The sequence below is a fragment of the Lolium rigidum genome, chromosome 1 (genome assembly GCF_022539505.1).
Source record: "Lolium rigidum isolate FL_2022 chromosome 1, APGP_CSIRO_Lrig_0.1, whole genome shotgun sequence".
Taxonomy (NCBI): Eukaryota; Viridiplantae; Streptophyta; class Magnoliopsida; order Poales; family Poaceae; genus Lolium; species Lolium rigidum.
In genome coordinates, this window is record NC_061508.1 from 317,736,297 (window position 1) to 317,740,938 (window position 4,642).

The window sequence follows — 4,642 nt, forward strand, 5'->3', positions numbered from 1 at the left end:
AACTGCATGGCGGCGGCGGCGAGCGCTCCCGTATCTCTGGCGACGGAGACGAAGATGGGCGGATTTGGGGGAGAAATGGATGGCCACGGCGCTATCTCCCCTCGCTTGACATTGGTCGCGTACTCGTATCAGCCTCGACACGCGCGGGTCGTCCGATGTTGATCAAGCGGCGGGCGGCGCGACCTCGCTGTAAGCTAGAAACAAGGTCGACAGAGATATAGAAATTGCGTTTTAGGAAAACACATTAGCATCCGCAATACCAAATTGATATCATTAGATTTATCATGGAATTTACTTATATGTTTTTATTTAGCATTTGAGATGTCGATATTTGGGCCAAAATCACCAGCTAAAGGAAATACAGAGCTCATTACTGAACCCAACGCAGGCCCGGCCTGGACTTTCACGGCCACAAGACAAGATTCCATTTTCCACCAACTCCTCCTGCCCATATTAATCCCTCATCTCCTCCATTTCCTCTCGCCTACTTTCCCCTCCTTCCCTCCTCCTCCTCCTCGTCGCGGCTCCAGCTAGGGTTTCTCCCCTCCGCCCTCCGCCGCACCGCCGACCCCGTCAGCCATGTCGAAGCAAGGTCTGTTCTCTCGCTCCCGATCGATCCTCGCGCGTTCTTTCCGCCGATCGATTTGAATCCTCGCGGCCGGGTTCTGACGTCTCGTTTCTTTTTCGGGGTGATTTCGCAGGAGGGAAGGCCAAGCCGCTGAAGCAGGCCAAGGTCGCCGAGAAGGACTACGACGAGGTACGCTGTCCTTCTGATCTGGCCGCTGCCCCCGATTCGAAGCCCGGATTAGCGGTCCGCCCATGTAATTCGTTCTAGGTTTGGAGGTGTTCAGGTCGCCGGCGGGCGGTATCGTTAGATCGGTCAGTGTTTGGTTGGTTACTGTAGACGATTCGTCAGGGGGATAGGAATTTGGCGAAATTGCCGAGTGTCTGAACCTGTTCTGATGCGTTAGAAGTTTGTTTTAAAAATAATTTAGGGGTTCATGAATGATTCGTCTTAGGTGAGTGGAACCACTTTGCTTGTTCCTACTAGGAGGGGGGATTCGCCGAATTGGTAACGGTTCTGTCGATTATGCTGGATGAGAGGGTCAACTGGCGGCTGGATCTTTGTGGTGTTTGAAAATTCGAAGTAGTTGCGTCTGCAAGCAAACAATGTTTTATGTGGGCGTATTTTACTTGTTCACATTTAATCGATGCCAGATACATACATATGTAAGTCACTTCCTCCGTATCACCTGCGTCGATTTAATCTGAAAGGAGGGAGTATTTCTTAAAATCAATCTAGCTAAGGCAAAGTTGTTTCTCTGATTTTGTGTGTGGCCTACACAATGCGCAGTCATGGCTTGTCTGAGGTGAATATGCTAAGTTGAATTTGCATCAAAACCTGGGGTGCATAGATTTATTCTGGTCTTGTTTCTTTCTTTATGCCATTACTGTTCTCTGTATGTTGGACACTAACTAGTCAGCGGTTAGTTTACTACAACTCAACTGTACTGGGTCAGCTAGAAGATAGCAGTCTATTCATTTAGTTTTATGATCCTTGTGTTTTCTTGTTGAATTAGTTGTACCTCGGCTTGTCTGAGGTGAATATGTTAAGTTGAATTTGCCGCAAAACATGGGGTGCATAAGCTTTATTCTTGTGTCATTTCTTTCTTTACGCCATTACTGTTCTCTGTATGTTGGACACTAACTAGTCAGCGGTTAGTTCACTACAACTCAACTGTACTGGGTCAGTACAAGATAGCAGTCTATTCATTTAGTTTGATGAGCCTTGGGTTGTTTTAGTTGTCTTGCTTTTGATACTCCAGACATAATACCATTCTTTTAATACACAGCTACATTAGTTGCAACTTGCAAGTATCCCCTAGTGTTATAAGGTAGGGGGAGAGGCATGCGTTCTTAATTTTGTACCACCCTTAAAAACAGTACTTTTTATTTGGAAAATCCGTCCATAATAAACAATAAGTGATAGCACTTGTTACTTCCTTGACCAGTTGTAGTTCATCTATGCTTATGAGGCTTTTGTCTTCCTCTTTGTTTGCAGACTGATCTGGCATACCTCCAGAAGAAGAAAGATGAGCAAAAGGTGAGACCAACAGCAGCTATCTAGCATTTCCCTACTGCTCGTCTTATTTTATGACCCTTGTTACTGACATGGACTATATTGTTTTTTCTTGACAACCAGGCACTGAAGGAGCTGAAGGCAAAGGCAGGCCAGAAGGGTGCACTGGGAGGATCCGGCCTCAAGAAGAGTGGGAAGAAATGAGTCTGCCTAGAAAATGATAAACCATCTATCTATCTGTGTTGCGCTTCACTATCTGTGGTTGTAACAAACTGTCTTTCAAGTGTATCTGAGCTTTAAGCTTCATTGTCGCAGTTGGGTTGCTGGAACCTATTGTGTCTCAGCCTCTTCTGCTTAGCCATGGTACAGATGGTTCCCTAGCTAATAATATGACGTGATTTGTGACTGAAAGCTTCCAATGTGTACATCTTGGTGCTCTGTTTCTCTGGTGATTCTTTGTTCCAGTTCTGCTTCATTTTCATTGCCTGCTTCCACCTTTTTAATTGGTTGCTGATATTGTTTGTTCCTACTGGTCATCATTTAAGTCTTTTTTTTTTTCCTTTGGCATGTGATTTTTATCTGTTGGCTCCCTATTCTTCTACTTGTATAGCTGTAGGACGTTTCTTGAACAGCCATCTTGAATTTCGGAGCATCTGGAATTCAGATTTGCTGCAGAACGGGAGAGTGAATGATGTATTGATGTATGATTAGTTTGCAGAACTGGGGAGCCTGAATGGAGATGAGCGTTTCTGTTATGCAAAACTGTCAAACCGTTGTGGTGAAGCTTTGTTCAGAAAAGATTAGTAAAAACCTAGTAGAATGCAGTGGACCTAAAGATCTAATTTCAGTTCTAAAGTTTAGAAGGTCTCTGAAGTTGTGAATGGGAATGGAAGGACATCAACAAGATAGTTGCAGGAGAAAAGGGCAACACAGGACAGGAACAAGATAGTTGCACACTTGCCCTAGAAAAGGGCAACAAACACCCAGGTGAACTTGCTTTGACTGATCACTAGAACTGATGATGATTTTGAACAGTTCTGCACAAGGGAGCAAGTGAATCAACCAAATATTTGTTTGTGCCTGACCTCTTGTCAGTCGAAATATTGATATTGATGCAGCTCAAAATAAATATTGAGATCGATGCAGTTTCTGTCCAGTCAATCGAAAGGGGGGCCGGGGGCTTTATTCTGCGAAATGGTAACGGTGAAGCAATGGGTATAAAAAAAGTCAAGTGGAGACCGATTCCTCGCGATGTGCATGGCGCCCTTCAAGCTGAACCTGCTGCATGTCTTGCTGGCCTACATTGGTCAAGTTCATGGGGGTATAAAAAAAGTCAAGTGGAGACCGATTCCCAAAAGCTGGTTGAAGCCATCAGGGCTAATGCTCATGACCTATCTGTTAATGGTCATCTCTTCTGAGAAATTAAGTTTCAGACTAGCCTGAGCTTTCCCGGAAAACCAAAACTGATCATGGGTGCATATGCACCTGGTATGTATAAAACATATTTCAAAAAGTAAAAAAAAATTAGGAAAAAAATTTAGCATGTAGAGGGACATGTTCTATGTGTACATGTAAAGTTTCACGTAAAACTAACAATTTTTGTACCCTGTGTAAAAAAGACAAATAATGCCTCGAGAAATAGACTATTTTAACACCAAATATTTGTCTTTTTAGTACAGGGCACAAAACATATCAGTTTTGCTGAAACAACTTTGTGAACACGTAACATGTCAAGGTATACACGATAAATTTTTATTTTTATTTTTTTAACATTTGGAAATATGTTTAATATGCATTTCAAATAAAGGGTGCATATGCACCCGGGTGCAGAAACACCCTGTCCGAGCTTTCCTAGCTTTTCAATTAAGTATCGCCCAAGGGCTTGTGATATGTTGCGGACGCATTAGCAACATATGGTGCAAATTAGGCCATCAATCCCCAGCCGTGTGGCCGGACGGTGCGCCTGAATTTGTGCATGTCTTAGAGCATCTCCAGTCGCGTCCCCCAAAGCGTCCCCCAAAGCGATTTGGGGCGCGCCGGACAAAAAAAGCGTTTCAGCCGCGTCCCCCAAAGCCCTGTTTTGTCCGGCGCGGCTCGATACGGTGTCCGGCGCCCCGAGCCCGTCCCCGTCCCACAGGGGACGCACCGGGGACGCCGGACACAACGAAAAGCGAGGCGGGCTCCCACATGTCGGCGACTATTTGCATAAACCGTTGGTTCGCGCCTCTTTTCTCGTCGCTCCTTCCTTCCCGCGCCTCCCACCCCACCGCCGCCGCTGGAGGGGCATGCCATGCTGCACAACGACTACTTCGCCGACGGGGCAACACATGCCGACAATTTTCGGCGCCGGTACAGGATGAGCAAGGGCCCGTTCATGAATATCCTCCACGGCGTTCGAGAGTTCGACCCCTACTTCAAGCTCAAGCTCGACGCCGTAGGCGTTCTCGGGTTCTCGTCCATTCGAAGTGCACCGCCGCCATGAGGATGCTTGCATACGGAGCACCTGCCGATACACGGGACGACTACCTTCGCATGAGTGAGTCTCACCGCCATTGAGTGCAT

General features: G+C 46.1%; 1 long non-coding RNA gene across 1 annotated transcript; it reads left to right on the plus strand.

The window, feature by feature from the left end:
- The first annotated feature begins 500 nt into the window (after positions 1-500).
- Positions 501-2,491, plus strand: LOC124684228. The gene is made up of 4 exons (XR_006996955.1): positions 501-592; positions 702-757; positions 2,063-2,104; positions 2,204-2,491. It is a non-coding gene; the product is annotated as an uncharacterized LOC124684228 (long non-coding RNA).
- Positions 2,492-4,642: the final 2,151 nt, after the last annotated feature.